This window comes from Ovis canadensis, chromosome 22 (genome assembly GCF_042477335.2).
Source record: "Ovis canadensis isolate MfBH-ARS-UI-01 breed Bighorn chromosome 22, ARS-UI_OviCan_v2, whole genome shotgun sequence".
Taxonomy (NCBI): domain Eukaryota; kingdom Metazoa; phylum Chordata; class Mammalia; order Artiodactyla; family Bovidae; genus Ovis; species Ovis canadensis.
In genome coordinates, this window is record NC_091266.1 from 4,920,854 (window position 1) to 4,941,950 (window position 21,097).

Below are 21,097 nucleotides of genomic sequence, written 5' to 3' on the forward strand. Positions count from 1 at the left end.
CTGTGGAGAGCGCCTCCTCTTGAGATGCGACGGGAACGCCGGGAATTCTTTCCCTACGAAACAGGGAAAGGATCCCTCATCTCGAGCTAGGAGGCAGAAACGGGGCTCCCCTGGATGTGTGCGGGACCCCACGTGCTTCCTCTCGAGTGGAGACGGGTATGTCGGGGAACTTCTTGAGTTGCAGCAATGGTGTGAAGGACCCTTTGGAAGTTCCAGCGGTTAGATGTTATTGGCCTCGAGAAGCCTCAACGGAAATGGGCCTCATCTCGCCTGGAGGGCAAAACCTCCTGGATTTTCTCGAGTTGCGGCAGGTGCTCTCGACTTACGACGGGGACCTCAGGGACCCGCTCTGGTGGCCTCAGGAAAGGCCAGTCCCCATGCGAGTTCCTCGGGGGCGTCTCGGGATTCCTCTCCCGTCGATGCCGGGGCCTAAGACCTTGTGTGGAGTCGGGGCCGGAACCTGAGGATTCCTCTCCAGTGCTGACATGGATCTTGGGGTACTTCTGGAGTCTCCCCAGGGGAGTCAGTCCTCGTCTCGAATGCGGGCATGCACTTGCGCTTTCCTCCAGAGCGGTAGCAGCAGTGTCACGCAATCCGCCACGTGGATCAAAGGATCTATGGTTTTCCCTCGAGGCTTTCCCACGAGGCTTTCCCACAGGGCTGTCCCAAGTGCTCACGTGGTGGGAGTCGATCCTCGGCTTGAACGTCAAGGCAGTGCAGGGAAAACAGTTTCCTCTGGAATGGACTGACACATCTGGGTGACTCTTGGAATGGTGTCACGACCCTGGAGTTCCTCTCGCCTTTCCTGTGGAGAGCGCCTCCTCTTGAGGTGCGACGGGAACGCAGGGAATTCTTTCCCTACGAAACAGGGAAAGGATCCCTCATCTCGAGCTAGGAGGCGGAAACGGGGCTCCCCTGGATGTGTGCGGGACACCACGTGCTTCCTCTCGAGTGCAGACGGGTATGTCGGGGAACTTCTTGAGTTGCAGCAATGGTGTGAAGGACCCTTTGGAAGTTCCAGTGGTTAGATGTGATTGGCCTCGAGAAGCCTCAGCGAAAATGGGCCTCATCTCGCCTGGAGGGCAAAACCTCCTGGATTTTCTCGAGTTGCGGCAGGTGCTCTCGACTTACGACGGGGACCTCAGGGAACCGCTCTGGTGGCCTCAGGAAAGGCCCGTCCCCATGCGAGTTCCTCGGGGGCCTCTCGGGATTCCTCTCCCGTCGATGCCGGGGCCTAAGACCTTGTGTGGAGTCGGGGCCGGAACCTGAGGATTCCTCTCCAGTGCTGACATGGATCTTGGGGTACTTCTGGAGTCTCCCCAGGGGAGTCAATCCTCGTCTCGAATGCGGGCATGCACTTGCGCTTTCCTCCAGAGCGGTAGCAGCAGTGTCACGCAGTCCGCCGCGTGGATCAAAGGATCTATGGTTTTCCCTCGAGTCTGTCCCACGAGGCTTTCCCACGAGGCTTTCCCACAGGGCTGTCCCATGTGCACACGTGGTGGGAGTCGATCCTCGGCTTGAACGTCAAGGCAGTGCAGGGAAAACAGGTTCCTCTGGAATGGACTGACACATCTGGGGGTTTCTTGGAATGGTGTCACGACCCTGGAGTTCCTCTCGCCTTTCCTGTGGAGAGCGCCTCCTCTTGAGATGCGATGGGAACGCCGGGAATTCTTTCCCTACGAAACAGGGAAAGGATCCCTCATCTCGAGCTAGGAGGCGGAAACGTGGCTCCCCTGGATGTGTGCGGGACACCACGTGCTTCCTCTCGAGTGGAGACGGGTATGTCGGGGAACTTCTTGAGTTGCAGCAAGGGTGTGAAGGACCCTTTGGAAGTTCCAGTGGTTAGACGTGATTGGCCTCGAGAAGCCTCAGCGGAAATGGGCCTCATCTCGCCTGGAGGGCAAAACCTCCTGGATTTTCTCGAGTTGCGGCAGGTGCTCTCGACTTACGACGGACACCTCAGGGACCCGCTCTGGTGGCCTCAGGAAAGGCCAGTCCCCATGCGAGTTCCTCGGGGGCCTCTCGGGATTCCTCTCCCGTCGATGCCGGGGCCTAAGACCTTGTGTGGAGTCGGGGCCGGAACCTGAGGATTCCTCTCCAGTGCTGACATGGATCTTGGGGTACTTCTGGAGTCTCCCCAGGGGAGTCAGTCCTCGTCTCGAATGCGGGCATGCACTTGCGCTTTCCTCCAGAGCGGTAGCAGCAGTGTCACGCAGTCTGCCGCGTGGATCAAAGGATCTATTGTTTTCCCTCGAGTCTTTCCAACGAGGCTTTCCCACGAGGCTTTCCCACAGGGCTGTCCCACGTGCACACGTGGTGGGAGTCGATCCTCGGCTTGAACGTCAAGGCAGTGCAGGGAAAACAGGTTCCTCTGGAATGGACTGACACATCTGGGGGACTCTTGGAATGGTGGCACGACCCTGGAGTTCCTCTCGCCTTTCCTGTGGAGAGCGCCTCCTCTTGAGATGCGACGGGAACGCCGGGAATTCTTTCCCTACGAAACAGGGAAAGGATCCCTCATCTCGAGCTAGGAGGCGGAAACGGGGCTCCCCTGGATGTGTGCGGGACACCACATGCTTCCTCTCGCGTGGAGACGGGTATGTCGGGTAACTTCTTGAGTTGCAGCAAGGGTGTGAAGGACCCTTTGGAAGTTCCAGTGGTTAGACGTGATTGGCCTCGAGAAGCCTCAGCGGAAATGGGCCTCATCTCGCCTGGAGGGCAAAACCTCCTGGATTTTCTCGAGTTGCGGCAGGTGCTCTCGACTTACGACAGGGACCTCAGGGACCCGCTCTGGTGGCCTCAGGAAAGGCCAGTCCCCATGCGAGTTCCTCGGGGGCCTCTCGGGATTCCTCTCCCGTCGATGCCGGGGCCTAAGACCTTGTGTGGAGTCGGGGCCGGAACCTGAGGATTCCTCTCCAGTGCTGACATGGATCTTGGGGTACTTCTGGAGTCTCCCCAGGGGAGTCAGTCCTCGTCTCGAATGCGGGCATGCACTTGCGCTTTCCTCCAGAGCGGTAGCAGCAGTGTCACGCAGTCCGCCGCGTGGATCAAAGGATCTATGGTTTTCCCTCGAGTCTTTCCCACGAGGCTTTCCCACGAGGCTTTCCCACAGGGCTGTCCCACGTGCACACGTGGTGGGAGTCGATCCTCGGCTTGAACGTCAAGGCAGTGCAGGGAAAACAGGTTCCTCTGGAATGGACTGACACATCTGGGGGACTCTTGGAATGGTGGCACGACCCTGGAGTTCCTCTTGCCTTTCCTGTGGAGAGCGCCTCCTCTTGAGATGCGACGGGAACGCCGGGAATTCTTTCCCTACGAAACAGGGAAAGGATCCCTCATCTCGAGCTAGGAGGCGGAAACGCGGCTCCCCTGGATGTGTGCGAGACCCCACGTGCTTCCTCTCGAGTGGAGACGGGTATGTCGGGGAACTTCTTGAGTTGCAGCAAGGGTGTGAAGGACCCTTTGGAAGTTTCAGTGGTTAGACGTGATTGGCCTCGAGAAGCCTCAGCGGAAATGGGCCTCATCTCGCCTGGAGGGCAAAACCTCCTGGATTTTCTCGAGTTGCGGCAGGTGCTCTCGACTTACGACGGGGACCTCAGGGACCCGCTCTGGTGGCCTCAGGAAAGGCCAGTCCCCATGCGAGTTCCTCGGTGGCCTCTCGGGATACCTCTCCCGTCGATGCCGGGGCCTAAGACCTTGTGTGGAGTCGGGGCCGGAACCTGAGGATTCCTCTCCAGTGCTGACATGGATCTTGGGGTAATTCTGGAGTCTCCCCAGGGGAGTCAGTCCTCGTCTCGAATGCGGGCATGCACTTGCGCTTTCCTCCAGAGCGGTAGCAGCAGTGTCACGCAGGCCGCCGCGTGGATCAAAGGATCTATGGTTTTCCCTCGAGTCTTTCCCACGAGTCTTTCCCACGAGGCTTTCCCACAGGGCTGTCCCACGTGCACACGTGGTGGGAGTCGATCCTCGGCTTGAACGTCAAGGCAGTGCAGGGAAAACAGGTTCCTCTGGAATGGACTGACACATCTGGGGGACTCTTGGAATGGTGTCACGACCCTGGAGTTCCTCTTGCCTTTCCTGTGGAGAGCGCCTCCTCTTGAGATGCGACGGGAACGCCCGGAATTCTTTCCCTACGAAACAGGGAAAGGATCCCTCATCTCGAGCTAGGAGGCGAAACGGGGCTCCCCTGGATGTGTGCGGGACACAACGTACTTCCTCTCTAGTGGAGACGGGTATGTCGGGGAACTTCTTGAGTTGCAGCAAGGGTGTGAAGGACCCTTTGGAAGTTCCAGTGGTTAGATGTGATTGGCCTCGAGAAGCCTCAGCGGAAATGGGCCTCATCTCGCCTGAAGGGCAAAACCTCCTGGATTTTCTCGAGTTGAGGCAAGTGCTCTCGACTTACGACGGGGACCTCAGGAACCGCTCTGGTGGCCTCAGGAAAGGCCAGTCCCCATGCGAGTTCCTCGGGGGCGTCTCGGGATTCCTCTCCCGTCGATGCCGGGGCCTAAGACCTTGTGTGGAGTCGGGGCCGGAACCTGAGGATTCCTCTCCAGTGCTGACATGGATCTTGGGGTACTTCTGGAGTCTCCCCAGGGGAGTCAGTCCTCGTCTCGAATGCGGGCATGCACTTGCGCTTTCCTCCAGAGGGGTAGCACTAGTGTCACGCAGTCCGCCGCGTGGATCAAAGGATCTATGGTTTTCCCTCGAGTCTTTCCCACGAGGCTTTCCCACGAGGCTTTCCCACAGGGCTGTCCCACGTGCACACGTGGTGGGAGTCGATCCTCGGCTTGAACGTCAAGGCAGTGCAGGGAAAACAGGTTCCTCTGGAATGGACTGACACATCTGGGGGACTCTTGGAATGGTGGCATGACCCTGGAGTTCCTCTCGCCTTTCCTGTGGAGAGCACCTCCTCTTGAGATGCGACGGGAACGCCGGGAATTCTTTCCCTACGAAACAGGGAAAGGATCCCTCATCTCGAGCTAGGAGGCGGAAACGGGGCTCCCCTGGATGTGTGCGGGACACCACGTGCTTCCTCTCGAGTGCAGACGGGTATGTCGGGGAACTTCTTGAGTTGCAGCAGGGTGTGAAGGACCCTTTGGAAGTTCCACTGGTTAGATGTGATTGGCCTCGAGAAACCTCAGCGGAAATGGGCCTCATCTCGCCTGGAGGGCAAAACCTCCTGGATTTTCTCGAGTTGCGGCAGGTGCTCTCGACTTACGACGGGGACCTCAGGGACCCGCTCTGGTGGCCTCAGGAAAGGCCAGTCCCCATGCGAGTTCCTCGGGGGCCTCTCGGGATTCCTCTCCCGTCGATGCCGGGGCCTAAGACCTTGTGTGGAGTCGGGGCCGGAACCTGAGGATTCCTCTCCAGTGCTGACATGGATCTTGGGGTACTTCTGGAGTCTCCCCAGGGGAGTCAGTCCTCGTCTCGAATGCGGGCATGCACTTGCGCTTTCCTCCAGAGCGGTAGCAGCAGTGTCACGCAGTCCGCCACGTGGATCAAAGGATCTATGGTTTTCCCTCGAGGCTTTCCCACGAGGCTTTCCCACAGGGCTGTCCCACGTGCACACGTGGTGGGAGTCGATCCTCGGCTTGAACGTCAAGGCAGTGCAGGGAAAACAGTTTCCTCTGGAATGGACTGACACATCTGGGGGACTCTTGGAATGGTGTCACGACCCTGGAGTTCCTCTCGCCTTTCCTGTGGAGAGCGCCTCCTCTTGAGATGCGACGGGAACGCCGGGAATTCTTTCCCTACGAAACAGGGAAAGGATCCCTCATCTCGAGCTCGGAGGCGGAAACGGGGCTCCCCTGGATGTGTGCGGGACACCACGTGCTTCCTCTCGAGTGCAGACGGGTATGTCGGGGAACTTCTTGAGTTGCAGCAAGGGTGTGAAGGACCCTTTGGAAGTTCCAGTGGTTAGATGTGATTGGCCTCGAGAAGCCTCAGCGGAAATGGGCCTCATCTCGCCTGGAGGGCAAAACCTCCTGGATTTTCTCGAGTTGCGGCAGGTGCTCTAGACTTACGACGGGGACCTCAGGGACCCGCTCTGGTGGCCTCAGGAAAGGCCAGTCCCCATGCGAGTTCCTCGGGGGCCTCTCGGGATTCCTCTCCCGTCGATGCCGGGGCCTAAGACCTTGTCTGGAGTCGGGGCCGGAACCTGAGGATTCCTCTCCAGTGCTGACATGGATCTTGGGGTACTTCTGGAGTCTCCCCAGGGGAGTCAGTCCTCGTCTCGAATGCGGCCATGCACTTGCGCTTTCCTCCAGAGCGGTAGCAGCAGTGTCACGCAGTCCGCCGCGTGGATCAAAGGATCTATGGTTTTCCCTCGAGTCTTTCCCACGAGGCTTTCCCACGAGGCTTTCCCACAGGGCTGTCCCACGTGCACACGTGGTGGGAGTCGATCCTCGGCTTGAACGTCAAGGCAGTGCAGGGTAAACAGGTTCCTCTGGAATGGACTGACACATCTGGGGGACTCTTGGAATGGTGGCATGACCCTGGAGTTCCTCTCGCCTTTCCTGTGGAGAGCGCCTCCTCTTGAGATGCGACGAGAACGCCGGGAATTCTTTCCCTACGAAACAGGGAAAGGATCCCTCATCTCGAGCTAGGAGGCGGAAACGGGGCTCCCCTGGATGTGTGCGGGACACCACGTGCTTCCTCTCGAGTGGAGAAGGGTATGTCGGGGAACTTCTTGAGTTGCAGCAAGGGTGTGAAGGACCCTTTGGAAGTTCCAGTGGTTAGACGTGATTGGCCTCGAGAAGCCTCAGCGGAAATGGGCCTCATCTCGCCTGGAGGGCAAAACCTCCTGAATTTTCTCGAGTTGCGGCAGGTGCTCTCGACTTACGACGGGGACCTCAGGGAACCGCTCTGGTGGCCTCAGGAAAGGCCCGTCCCCATGCGAGTTCCTCGGGGGCCTCTCGGGATTCCTCTCCCGTCGATACCGGGGCCTAAGACCTTGTGTGGAGTCGGGGCCGGAACCTGAGGATTCCTCTCCAGTGCTGACATGGATCTTGGGGTACTTCTGGAGTCTCCCCAGGGGAGTCAGTCCTCGTCTCGAATGCGGGCATGCACTTGCGCTTTCCTCCAGAGCGGTAGCAGCAGTGTCACGCAGTCCGCCGCATGGATCAAAGGATCTATGGTTTTCCCTCGAGTCTTTCCCACGAGGCTTTCCCACGAGGCTTTTCCACAGGGCTGTCCCACGTGCACACGTGGTGGGAGTCGATCCTCGGCTTGAACGTCAAGGCAGTGCAGGGAAAACAGGTTCCTCTGGAATGGACTGACTCATCTGGGAGACTCTTGGAATGGTGGCACGACCCTGGAGGACCTCTCGCCTTTCCTGTGGAGAGCGCCTCCTCTTGAGATGCCACGGGCACGCCGGGAATTCTTTCCCTACGAAACAGGGAAGGATCCCTCATTTCGAGCTAGGAGGCGGAAACGGGGCTCCCCTGGATGTGTGAGGGACCGCACGTGCTTCCTCTCGAGTGGAGACGGGTATGTCGGGGAACTTCTTGAGTTGCAGCAATGGTGTGAAGGACCCTTTGGAAGTTCCAGTGGTTAGATGTGATTGGCCTCGAGAAGCCTCAGCGGAAATGGGCCTCATCTCGCCTGGAGGGCAAAACCTCCTGGATTTTCTCGAGTTGCGGCAGGTGCTCTCGACTTACGACGGGGACCTCAGGGACCCGCTCTGGTGGCCTCAGGAAAGGCCAGTCCCCATGGGAGTTCCTCGGGGGCCTCTAGGGATTCCTCTCCCGTCGATGCCGGGGCCTAAGACCTTGTGTGGAGTCGGGGCCGGAACCTGAGGATTCCTCTCCAGTGCTGACATGGATCTTGGGGTACTTCTGGAGTCTCCCCAGGGGAGTCAGTCCTCGTCTCGAATGCGGGCATGCACTTGCGCTTTCCTCCAGAACAGTAGCAGCAGTGTCACGCAGTCCGCCGCGTGGATCAAAGGATCTATGGTTTTCCCTCGAGTCTTTCCCACGAGGCTTTCCCACGAGGCTTTCCCACAGGGCTGTCCCACGTGCACACGTGGTGGGAGTCGATCCTCGGCTTGAACGTCAAGGCAGTGCAGGGAAAACAGGTTCATCTGGAATGGACTGATACATCTGGGGGACTCTTGGAATGGTGGCATGACCCTGGAGTTCCTCTCGCCTTTCCTGTGGAGAGCGCCTCCTCTTGAGATGCGACGGGAACGCAGGGAATTCTTTCCCTACGAAACAGGGAAAGGATCCCTCATCTCGAGCTAGGAGGCGGAAACGGGGCTCCCCTGGATGTGTGCGGGACCCCACGTGCTTCCTCTCGAGTGGAGACGGGTATGTCGGGGAACTTCTTGAGTTGCAGCAATGGTGTGAAGGACCCTTTGGAAGTTCCAGCGGTTAGATGTTATTGGCCTCGAGAAGCCTCAGCGGAAATGGACCTCATCTCGCCAAGAGGGCAAAACCTCCTGGATTTTCTCGAGTTGCGGCAGGTGCTCTCGACTTACGACGGGGACCTCAGGGACCCGCTCTGGTGGCCTCAGGAAAGGCCAGTCCCCATGCGAGTTCCTCGGGGGCGTCTCGGGATTCCTCTCCCGTCGATGCCGGGGCCTAAGACCTTGTGTGGAGTCGGGGCCGGAACCTGAGGATTCCTCTCCAGTGCTGACATGGATCTTGGGGTACTTCTGGAGTCTCCCCAGGGGAGTCAGTCCTCGTCTCGAATGCGGGCATGCACTTGCGCTTTCCTCCAGAGCGGTAGCAGCAGTGTCACGCAATCCGCCACGTGGATCAAAGGATCTATGGTTTTCCCTCGAGGCTTTCCCACGAGGCTTTCCCACAGGGCTGTCCCAAGTGCACACGTGGTGGGAGTCGATCCTCGGCTTGAACGTCAAGGCAGTGCAGGGAAAAAAGGTTCCTCTGGAATGGACTGACACATCTGGGTGACTCTTGAAATGGTGTCACGACCCTGGAGTTCCTCTCGCCTTTCCTGTGGAGAGCGCCTCCTCTTGAGATGCGACTGGAACGCCGGGAATTCTTTCCCTACGAAACAGGGAAAGGATCCCTCATCTCGAGCTCGGAGGCGGAAACGGGGCTCCCCTGGATGTGTGCGGGACACCACGTGCTTCCTCTCGAGTGCAGACGGGTATGTCGGGGAACTTCTTGAGTTGCAGCAAGGGTGTGAAGGACCCTTTGGAAGTTCCAGTGGTTAGATGTGATTGGCCTCGAGAAGCCTCAGCGGAAATGGGCCTCATCTCGCCTGGAGGGCAAAACCTCCTGGATTTTCTCGAGTTGCGGCAGGTGCTCTAGACTTACGACGGGGACCTCAGGGACCCGCTCTGGTGGCCTCAGGAAAGGCCAGTCCCCATGCGAGTTCCTCGGGGCCCTCTCGTGATTCCTCTCCCGTCGATGCCGAGGCCTAAGACCTTGTGTGGAGTCGGGGCCGGAACCTGAGGATTCCTCTCCAGTGCTGACATGGATCTTGGGGTACTTCTGGAGTCTCCCCAGGGGAGTCAGTCCTCGTCTCGAATGCGGGCATGCACTTGCGCTTTCCTCCAGAGCGGTAGCAGCAGTGTCACGCAGTCCGCCGCGTGGATCAAAGGATCTATGGTTTTCCCTCGAGTCTTTCCCACGAGGCTTTCCCACGAGGCTTTCCCACAGGGCTGTCCCACGTGCACACGTGGTGGGAGTCGATCCTCGGCTTGAACGTCAAGGCAGTGCAGGGAAAACAGGTTCCTCTGGAATGGACTGACACATCTGGGGGACTCTTGGAATGGTGGCATGACCCTGGAGTTCCTCTCGCCTTTCCTGTGGAGAGTGCCTCCTCTTGAGATGCGACGAGAACGCCGGGAATTCTTTCCCTACGAAACAGGGAAAGGATCCCTCATCTCGAGCTAGGAGGCGGAAACGGGGCTCCCCTGGATGTGTGCGGGACACCACGTGCTTCCTCTCGAGTGAAGACGGGTATGTTGGGGAACTTCTTGAGTTGCAACAAGGGTGTGAAGGACCCTTTGGAAGTTCCAGTGGTTAGACGTGATTGGCCTCGAGAAGCCTCAGCGGAAATGGGCCTCATCTCGCCTGGAGGGCAAAACCTCCTGGATTTTCTCGAGTTGCGGCAGGTGCTCTCGACTTACGACGGGGACCTCAGGGAACCGCTCTGGTGGCCTCAGGAAAGGCCCGTCCCCATGCGAGTTCCTCGGGGGCCTCTCGGGATTCCTCTCCCGTCGATGCCGGGGCCTAAGACCTTGTGTGGAGTCGGGGCCGGAACCTGAGGATTCCTCTCCAGTGCTGACATGGATCTTGGGGTACTTCTGGAGTCTCCCCAGGGGAGTCAGTCCTCGTCTCGAATGCGGGCATGCACTTGCGCTTTCCTCCAGAGCGGTAGCAGCAGTGTCACGCAGTCTGCCGCGTGGATCAAAGGATCTATTGTTTTCCCTCGAGTCTTTCCAACGAGGCTTTCCCACGAGGCTTTCCCACAGGGCTGTCCCACGTGCACACGTGGTGGGAGTCGATCCTCGGCTTGAACGTCAAGGCAGTGCAGGGAAAACAGGTTCCTCTGGAATGGACTGACACATCTGGGGGACTCTTGGAATGGTGGCACGACCCTGGAGTTCCTCTCGCCTTTCCTGTGGAGAGCGCCTCCTCTTGAGATGCGACGGGAACGCCGGGAATTCTTTCCCTACGAAACAGGGAAAGGATCCCTCATCTCGAGCTAGGAGGCGGAAACGGGGCTCCCCTGGATGTGTGCGGGACACCACATGCTTCCTCTCGAGTGGAGACGGGTATGTCGGGGAACTTCTTGAGTTGCAGCAAGGGTGTGAAGGACCCTTTGGAAGTTCCAGTGGTTAGATATGATTTGCCTCGAGAAGCCTCAGCGGAAATGGGCCTCATCTCGCCTGGAGGGCAAAACCTCCTGGATTTTCTCGAGTTGCGGCAGGTGCTCTCGACTTACGACGGGGACCTCAGGGAACCGCTCTGGTGGCCTCAGGAAAGGCCAGTCCCCATGCGAGTTCCTCGGGGGCGTCTCGGGATTCCTCTCCCGTCGATGCCGGGGCCTAAGACCTTGTGTGGAGTCGGGGCCGGAACCTGAGGATTCCTCTCCAGTGCTGACATGGATCTTGGGGTACTTCTGGAGTCTCCCCAGGGGGGTCAGTCCTCGTCTCGAATGCGGGCATGCACTTGCGCTTTCCTCCAGAGCGGTAGCAGCAGTGTCACGCAGTCCGCCGCGTGGATCAAAGGATCTATGGTTTTCCCTCGAGTCTTTCCCACGAGGCTTTCCCACGAGGCTTTCCCACAGGGCTGTCCCACGTGCACACGTGGTGGGACTCGATCCTCGGCTTGAACGTCAAGGCAGTGCAGGGAAATCAGGTTCCTCTGGAATGGACTGACACATCTGGGGGACTCTTGGAATGGTGGCACGACCCTGGAGTTCCTCTTGCCTTTCCTGTGGAGAGCGCCTCCTCTTGAGATGCGACGGGAACGCCGGGAATTCTTTCCCTACGAAACAGGGAAAGGATCCCTCATCTCGAACTAGGAGGCGGAAACGGGGCTCCCCTGGATGTGTGCGAGACCCCACGTGCTTTCTCTCGAGTGGAGACGGGTATGTCGGGGAACTTCTTGAGTTGCAGCAAGGGTGTGAAGGACCCTTTGGAAGTTTCAGTGGTTAGACGTGATTGGCCTCGAGAAGCCTCAGCGGAAATGGGCCTCATCTCGCCTGGAGGGCAAAACCTCCTGGATTTTCTCGAGTTGCGGCAGGTGCTCTCGACTTACGACGGGGACCTCAGGGACCCGCTCTGGTGGCCTCAGGAAAGGCCAGTCCCCATGCGAGTTCCTCGGGGGCCTCTCGGGATTCCTCTCCCCTCGATGCCGGGGCCTAAGACCTTGTGTGGAGTCGGGGCCGGAACCTGAGGATTCCTCTCCAGTGCTGACATGGATCTTGGGGTACTTCTGGAGTCTCCCCAGGGGAGTCAGTCCTCGTCTCGAATGCGGGCATGCACTTGCGCTTTCCTCCAGAGCGGTAGCAGCAGTGTCACGCAGTCCGCCGCGTGGATCAAAGGATCTATGGTTTTCCCTCGAATCTTTCCCACGAGGCTTTCCCACGAGGCTTTCCCACAGGGCTGTCCCACGTGCACACGTGGTGGGAATCGATCCTCGGCTTGAACGTCAAGGCAGTGCAGGGAAAACAGGTTCCTCTGCAATGGACTGACACATCTGGGAGACTCTTGGAATGGTGGCATGACCCTGGAGTTCCTCTCGCCTTTCCTGTGGAGAGCGCCACCTCTTGAGATGCGACGGGAACGCCGGGAATTCTTTCCCTACGAAGCAGGGAAAGGATCCCTCATCTCGAACTAGGAGGCGGAAACGGGGCTCCCCTGGATGTGTGCGGGACACCACGTGCTTCCTCTCGAGTGCAGACGGGTATGTCGGGGAACTTCTGGACTTGCAGCAAGGGTGTGAAGGACCCTTTGGAAGTTCCAGTGGTTAGATGTGATTGGCCTCGAGAAGCCTCAGCGGAAATGGGCCTCATCTCGCCTGGAGGGCAAAACCTCCTGGATTTTCTCGAGTTGCGGCAGGTGCTCTCGACTTACGACGGGGACCTCAGGGACCCGCTCTGGTGGCCTCAGGAAAGGCCAGTCCCCATGCGAGTTCCTCGGGGGCCTCTCGGGATTCCTCTCCCGTCGATGCCGGGGCCTAAGACCTTGTGTGGAGTCGGGGCCGGAACCTGAGGATTCCTCTCCAGTGCTGACATGGATCTTGGGGTACTTCTGGAGTCTCCCCAGGGGAGTCAGTCCTCGTCTCGAATGCGGGCATGCACTTGCGCTTTCCTCCAGAGCGGTAGCAGCAGTGTCACGCAGTCCGCCGCGTGGATCAAAGGATATATGGTTTTCCCTCGAGTCTTTCCCACGAGGCTTTCCCACGAGGCTTTCCCACAGGGCTGTCCCACGTGCACACGTGGTGGGAGTCGATCCTCGGCTTGAAAGTCAAGGCAGTGCAGGGAAAACAGGTTCCTCCTGAATGGACTGACACATCTGTGGGACTCTTGGAATGGTGGCACGACCCTGGAGTTCCTCTCGCCTTTCCTGTGGAGAGCGCCTCCTCTTGAGATGCGACGGGAACGCCGGGAATTCTTTCCCTACGAAACAGGGAAAGGATCCCTCATCTCGAGCTAGGAGGCGGAAACGGGGCTCCCCTGGATGTGTGCGGGACCCACGTGCTTCCTCTCGAGTGGAGACGGGTATGTCGGGGAACTTCTTGTGTTGCAGCAAGGGTGTGAAGGACCCTTTGGAAGTTCCAGTGGTTAGACGTGATTAGCCTCGAGAAGCCTCAGCGGAAATGGGCCTCATCTCGCCTGGAGGGCAAAACCTCCTGGATTTTCTCGAGTTGCGGCAGGTGCTCTCGACTTACGACGGGGACCTCAGGGACCCGCTCTGGTGGCCTCAGGAAAGGCCAGTCCCCATGCGAGTTCCTCGGGGGCCTCTCGGGATTCCTCTCCCATAGATGCCAGGGCCTAAGACCTTGTGTGGAGTCGGGGCCGGAACCTGAGGATCCTCTCCAGTGCTGACATGGATCTTGGGGTACTTCAGGAGTCTCCCCAGGGGAGTCAGTCCTCGTCTCGAATGCGGGCATGCATTGCGCTTTCTTCCAGAACGGTAGCAGCAGTGTCACGCAGTCCGCCGCATGGATCAAAGGATCTATGGTTTTCCCTCGAGTCTTTCCCACGAGACTTTCCCACGAGGCTTTCCCACAGGGCTGTCCCACGTGCACACGTGGTGGGAGTCGATCCTCGGCTTGAACGTCAAGGCAGTGCAGGGAAAACAGGTTCCTCTGTAATGGACTGACTCATCTGCGGGACTCTTGGAATGCTGGCACGAACCTGGAGTTCCTCTCGCCTTTCCTGTGGAGAGCGCCTCCTCTTGAGATGCGACGGAAACGCCGGGAATTCTTTCCCTACGAAACAGGGAAATGATCCCTCATCTCGAGCTAGGAGGCGGAAACGGGGCTCCCCTGGATGTGTGCGGGACACCACGTGCTTCCTCTCGAGTGCAGACGGGTATGTCGGGGAACTTCTTGAGTTGCAGCAATGGTGTGAAGGACCCTTTGGAAGTTCCAGTGGTTAGATGTGATTGGCCTCGAGAAGCCTCAGCGGGAATGGGCCTCATCTCGCCTGGAGGGCAAAACCTCCTGGATTTTCTCGAGTTGCGGCAGGTGCTCTCGACTTACGACGGGGACCTCAGGGAACCGCTCTGGTGGCCTCAGGAAACGCCAGTCCCCATGCGAGTTCCTCGGGGGCCTCTCGGGATTCCTCTCCCGTCGATGCCGGGGCCTAAGACCTTGTGTGGAGTCGGGGCCGGAACCTGAGGATTCCTCTCCAGTGCTGACATGGATCTTGGGGTACTTCTGGAGTCTCCCCAGGGGAGTCAGTCCTCGTCTCGAATGCGGGCATGCACTTGCGCTTTCCTCCAGAGCGGTAGCAGCAGTGTCACGCAGTCCGCCGCGTGGATCAAAGGATGTTTGGTTTTCTCTCGAGTCTTTCCCAGGAGGCTTTCCCACGAGGCTGTCCCACGTGCACACGTGGTGTGAGTCGATCCTCGGCTTGAACGTCAAGGCAGTGCAGGGAAAACAGGTTCCTCTGGAATGGACTGACACATCTGGGGGACTCTTGGAATGGTGGCACGACCCTGGAGTTCCTCTCGCCTTTCCTGTGGAGAGCGCCTCCTCTTGAGATGCGACGGGAACGCCGGGAATTCTTTCAATACGAAACAGGGAAAGGATCCCTCATCTCGAGCTAGGAGGCGGAAACGGGGCTCCCCTGGATGTTTGCGGGACACCACGTGCTTCCTCTCGAGTGGAGACGGGTATGTCGGGGAAGTTCTTGAGTTGCAGCAAGGGTGTGAAGGACCCTTTGGAAGTTCCAGTGGTTAGATATGATTGGCCTCGAGAAGCCTCAGCGGAAATGGGCCTCATCTCCCCTGGAGGGCAAAACCTCCTGGATTTTCTCGAGTTGCGGCAGGTGCTATCGACTTACGACGGGGACCTCAGGGACCCGCTCTGGTGGCCTCAGGAAAGGCCAGTCCCCATGCGAGTTCCTCAGGGGCCTGTCGGGATTCCTCTCCCGTCGATGCCGGGGCCTAAAACCTTGTGTGGAGTCGGGGCCGGAACCTGAGAATTCCTCTCCAGTGCTGACATGGATCTTGGGGTACTTCTGTAGTCTCCCCAGGGGAGTCAGTCCTCGTCTCGAATGCGGGCATGCATTGCGCTTTCCTCCAGAGCGGTAGCAGCAGTGTCACGCAGTCCGCCGCGTGGATCAAAGGATCTATGTTTTTCCCACGAGGCTTTCCCACGAGGCTTTCCCACAGGGCTGTCCCACGTGCACACGTGGTGGGAGTCGATCCTCGGCTTGAACGTCAAGGCAGTGCAGGGAAAACAGGTTCCTCTGGAATGGACTGACACATCTGGGGGACTCTTGGAATGGTGTCACGACCCTGAAGTTTCTCTCGCCTTTCCTGTGGAGAGCGCCTCCTCTTGAGATGCGACGGGAACGCCGGGAATTCTTTCCCTACGAAACAGGGAAAGGATCCCTCATCTCGAGCGAGGAGGCGGAAACGGGGCTCCCCTGGATGTGTGCGGGACCCCACGTGCTTCCTCTCGAGTGGAGACGGGTATGTCGGGGAACTTCTTGAGTTGCAGCAAGGGTGTGAAGGACCCTTTGGAAGTTCCAGTGGTTAGATGTGATTGGCCTCGAGAAGCCTCAGCAGAAATGGGCCTCATCTCGCCTGGAGGGCAAAACCTCCTGGATTTTCTCGAGTTGCGGCAGGTGCTCTCGACTTACGACGGGGACCTCAGGGACCCGCTCTGGTGGCCTCAGGAAAGGCCAGTCCCCATGCGAGTTCCTCGGGGGTCTCTCGGGATTCCTCTCCCGTCGATGCCGGGGCCTAAGACCTTGTGTGGAGTCGTGGCCGGAACCTGAGGATTCCTCTCCAGTGCTGACATGGATCTTGGGGTACTTCTGGAGTCTCCCCAGGGGAGTCAGTCCTCGTCTCGAATGCGGGCATGCACTTGCGCTTTCCTCCAGACCAGTAGCAGCAGTGTCACGCAGTCCGCCGCGTGGATCAAAGGATCTATGGTTTTCCCTCGAGTCTTTCCCACGAGGCTTTCCCACGAGGCTTTCCCACAGGGCTGTCCCACGTGCACACGTGGTGGGAGTCGATCCTCAGCTTGAACGTCAAGGCAGTGCAGGGAAAACAGGTTCCTCTGGAATGGACTGACACATCTGGGGGACTCTTGGAATGGTGTCTCGACACTGGAGTTCCTATCGCCTTTCCTGTGGAGAGCGCCTCCTCTTGAGATGCGACGGGAACGCCGGGAATTCTTTCCCTACGAAACAGGGAAAGGATCCCTCATCTCGAACTAGGAGGCGGAAACGGGGCTCCCCTGGATGTGTGCGGGACCCACGTGCTTCCTCTCGAGTGGAGACGGGTATGTCGGGGAACTTCTTGAGTTGCAGCAAGGGTGTGAAGGACCCTTTGGAAGTTCCAGTGGTTAGACGTGATTAGCCTCGAGAAGCCTCAGCGGAAATGGGCCTCATCTCGCCTGGAGGGCAAAACCTCCTGGATTTTCTCGAGTTGCGGCAGGTGCTCTCGACTTACGACGGGGACCTCAGGGACCAGCTCTGGTGGCCTCAGGAAAGGCCAGTCCCCATGCGAGTTCCTCGGGGGCCTCTCGGGATTCCTCTCCCATAGATGCCAGGGCCTAAGACCTTGTGTGGAGTCGGGGCCGGAACCTGAGGATTCCTCTCCAGTGCTGACATGGATCTTGGGGTACTTCAGGAGTCTCCCCAGGGGAGTCAGTCCTCGTCTCGAATGCGGGCATGCATTGCGCTTTCTTCCAGAACGGTAGCAGCAGTGTCACGCAGTCCGCCGCATGGATCAAAGGATCTATGGTTTTCCCTCGAGTCTTTCCCACGAGACTTTCCCACGAGGCTTTCCCACAGGGCTGTCCCACGTGCACACGTGGTGGGAGTCGATCCTCGGCTTGAACGTCAAGTCAGTGCAGGGAAAACAGTTTCCTCTGGAATGGACTGACTCATCTGCGGGACTCTTGGAATGGTGGCACGAACCTGGAGTTCCTCTCGCCTTTCCTGTGGAGAGCGCCTCCTCTTGAGATGCGACGGGAACGCCGGGAATTCTTTCCCTACGAAACAGGGAAAGGATCCCTCATCTCGAGCTAGGAGGCGGAAACGGGGCTCCCCTGGATGTGTGCGGGACACCACGTGCTTCCTCTCCAGTGCAGACGGGTATGTCGGGGAACTTCTTGAGTTGCAGCAAGGGTGTGAAGGACCCTTTGGAAGTTCCAGTGGTTAGATGTGATTGGCCTCGAGAAGCCTCAGCGGGAATGGGCCTCATCTCGCCTGGAGGGCAAAACCTCCTGGATTTTCTCGAGTTGCGGCAGGTGCTCTCGACTTACGATGGGGACCTCAGGGAACCGCTCTGGTGGCCTCAGGAAAGGCCAGTCCCCATGCGAGTTCCTCGGGGGCCTCTCGGGATTCCTCTCCCGTCGATGCCGGGGCCTAAGACCTTGTGTGGAGTCGGGGCCGGAACCTGAGGATTCCTCTCCAGTGCTGACATGGATCTTGGGGTACTTCTGGAGTCTCCCCAGGGGAGTCAGTCCTCGTCTCGAATGCGGGCATGCACTTGCGCTTTCCTACAGAGCGGTAGCAGCAGTGTCACGCAGTCCGCCGCGTGGATCAAAGGATGTTTGGTTTTCCCTCGAGTCTTTCCCACGAGGCTTTCCCACGAGGCTGTCCCACGTGCACACGTGGTGTGAGTCGATCCTCGGCTTGAACGTCAAGGCAGTGCAGGGAAAACAGGTTCCTCTGGAATGGACTGACACATCTGGGGGACTCTTGGAATGGTGGCACGACCCTGGAGTTCCTCTCGCCTTTCCTGTGGAGAGCGCCTCCTCTTGAGATGCGACGGGAACGCCGGGAATTCTTTCCCTACGAAACAGGGAAAGGATCCCTCATCTCGAGCTAGGAGGCGGAAACGGGGCTCCCCTGGATGTTTGCGGGACACCACGTGCTTCCTCTCGAGTGGAGACGGGTATGTCGGGGAAGTTCTTGAGTTGCAGCAAGGGTGTGAAGGACCCTTTGGAAGTTCCAGTGGTTAGATATGATTGGCCTCGAGAAGCCTCAGCGGAAATGGGCCTCATCTCCCCTGGAGGGCAAAACCTCCTGGATTTTCTCGAGTTGCGGCAGGTGCTATCGACTTACGACGGGGACCTCAGGGACCCGCTCTGGTGGCCTCAGGAAAGGCCAGTCCCCATGCGAGTTCCTCAGGGGCCTGTCGGGATTCCTCTCCCGTCGATGCCGGGGCCTAAGACCTTGTGTGGAGTCGGGGCCGGAACCTGAGGATTCCTCTCCAGTGCTGACATGGATCTTGGGGTAATTCTGGAGTCTCCCCAGGGGAGTCAGTCCTCGTCTCGAATGCGGGCATGCACTTGCGCTTTCCTCCAGAGCGGTAGCAGCAGTGTCACACAGTCCGCCGCGTGGATCAAAGGATCTATGGTTTTCCCTCGAGTCATTCCCACGAGGCTTTCCCACGAAGCTTTCCCACAGGGCTGTCCCACGTGCACACGTGGTGGGAGTCGATCCTCGGCTTGAACGTCAAGGCAGTGCAGGGAAAACAGGTTCCTCTGGAATGGACTGACACATCTGGGGGACTCTTGGAATGGTGGCACGACCCTGGAGTTCCTCTCGCCTTTCCTGTGGAGAGCGCCTCCTCTTAAGATGGGATGGGAACCCCGGGAATTCTTTCCCTACGAAACAGGGAAAGGATCCCTCATCTCGAGCTAGGAGGCGGAAACGGGGCTCCCCTGGATGTGTGCGGGACCCACGTGCTTCCTCTCGAGTGGAGACGGGTATGTCGGGGAACTTCTTGAGTTGCAGCAAGGGTGTGAAGGACCCTTTGGAAGTTCCAGTGGTTAGACGTGATTAGCCTCGAGAAGCCTCAGCGGAAATGGGCCTCATCTCGCCTGGAGGGCAAAACCTCCTGGATTTTCTCGAGTTGCGGCAGGTGCTCTCGACTTACGACGGGGACCTCAGGGACCCGCTCTGGTGGCCTCAGGAAAGGCCAGTCCCCATGCGAGTTCCTCGGGGGCCTCTCGGGATTCCTCTCCCAAAGATGCCAGGGCCTAAGACCTTGTGTGGAGTCGGGGCCGGAACCTGAGGATCCTCTCCAGTGCTGACATGGATCTTGGGGTACTTCAGGAGTCTCCCCAGGGGAGTCAGTCCTCGTCTCGAATGCGGGCATGCATTGCGCTTTCTTCCAGAACGGTAGCAGCAGTGTCATGCAGTCCGCCGCATGGATCAAAGGATCTATGGTTTTCCCTCGAGTCTTTCCCACGAGACTTTCCCACGAGGCTTTCCCACAGGGCTGTCCCACGTGCACACGTGGTGGGAGTCGATCCTCGGCTTGAACGTCAAGGCAGTGCAGGGAAAACAGGTTCCTCCTGAATGGACTGACACATCTGGGGGACTCTTGGAATGGTGGCACGACCCTGGATTTCCTCTCGCCTTTCCTGTGGAGAGCGCCTCCTCTTGAGATGCGACGGGAACGCCGGGAATTCTTTCCCTACGAAACAGGGAAAGGATCCCTCATCTCGAGCTAGGAGGCGGAAACGGGGCTCCCCTGGATGTGTGCGGGACACCACGTGCTTCCTCTCGAGTGCAGACGGGTATGTCGGGGAACTTCTTGAGTTGCAGCAAGGGTGTGAAGGACCCTTTGGAAGTTCCAGTGGTTAGATGTGATTGGCCTCGAGAAGCCTCAGCGGAAATGGGCCTCATCTCGCCTGGAGGGCAAAACCTCCTGGATTTTCTCGAGTTGCGGCAGGTGCTCTCGACTTACGACGGGGACCTCAGGGACCCGCTCTGGTGGCCTCAGGAAAGGCCAGTCCCCATGCGAGTTCCTCGGGGGCCTCTCGGGATTCCTCTCCCGTCGATGCCGGGGCCTAAGACCTTGTGTGGAGTCGGGGCCGGAACCTGAGGATTCCTCTCCAGTGCTGACATGGATCTTGGGGTACTTCTGGAGTCTCCCCAGGGGAGTCAGTCCTCGTCTCGAATGCGGGCATGCACTTGCGCTTTCCTCCAGAGCGGTAGCAGCAGTGTCACGCAGTCCGCCGCGTGGATCAAAGGATCTATGGTTTTCCCTCGAGTCTTTCCCACGAGGCTTTCCCACGAGCCTTTCCCACAGGGCTGTCCCACGTGCACACGTGGTGGGAATCGATCCTCGGCTTGAACGTCAAGGCAGTGCAGGGAAAACAGGTTCCTCTGCAATGGACTGACACATCTGGGAGACTCTTGGAATGGTGGCATGACCCTGGAGTTCCTCTCGCCTTTCCTGTGGAGAGCGCCACCTCTTGAGATGCGACGGGAACGCCGGGAATTCTTTCCCTACGAAGCAGGGAAAGGATCCCTCATCTCGAACTAGGAGGCGGAAACGGGGCTCCCCTGGATGTGTGCGGGACACCACGTGCTTCCTCTCGAGTGCAGACGGGTATGTCGGGGAACTTCTGGACTTGCAGCAAGGGTGTGAAGGACCCTTTGGAAGTTCCAGTGGTTAGATGTGATTGGCCTCGAGAAGCCTCAGCGGAAATGGGCCTCATCTCGCCTGGAGGGCAAAACCTCCTGGATTTTCTCGAGTTGCGGCAGGTGCTCTCGACTTACGACGGGGACCTCAGGGACCCGCTCTGGTGGCCTCAGGAAAGGCCAGTCCCCATGCGAGTTCCTCGGGGGCCTCTCGGGATTCCTCTCCCGTCGATGCCGGGGCCTAAGACCTTGTGTGGAGTCGGGGCCGGAACCTGAGGATTCCTCTCCAGTGCTGACATGGATCTTGGGGTACTTCTGGAGTCTCCCCAGGGGAGTCAGTCCTCGTCTCGAATGCGGGCATGCACTTGCGCTTTCCTCCAGAGCGGTAGCAGCAGTGTCACGCAGTCCGCCGCGTGGATCAAAGGATATATGGTTTTCCCTCGAGTCTTTCCCACGAGGCTTTCCCACGAGGCTTTCCCACAGGGCTGTCCCACGTGCACACGTGGTGGGAGTCGATTCTCGGCTTGAACGTCAAGGCAGTGCAGGGAAA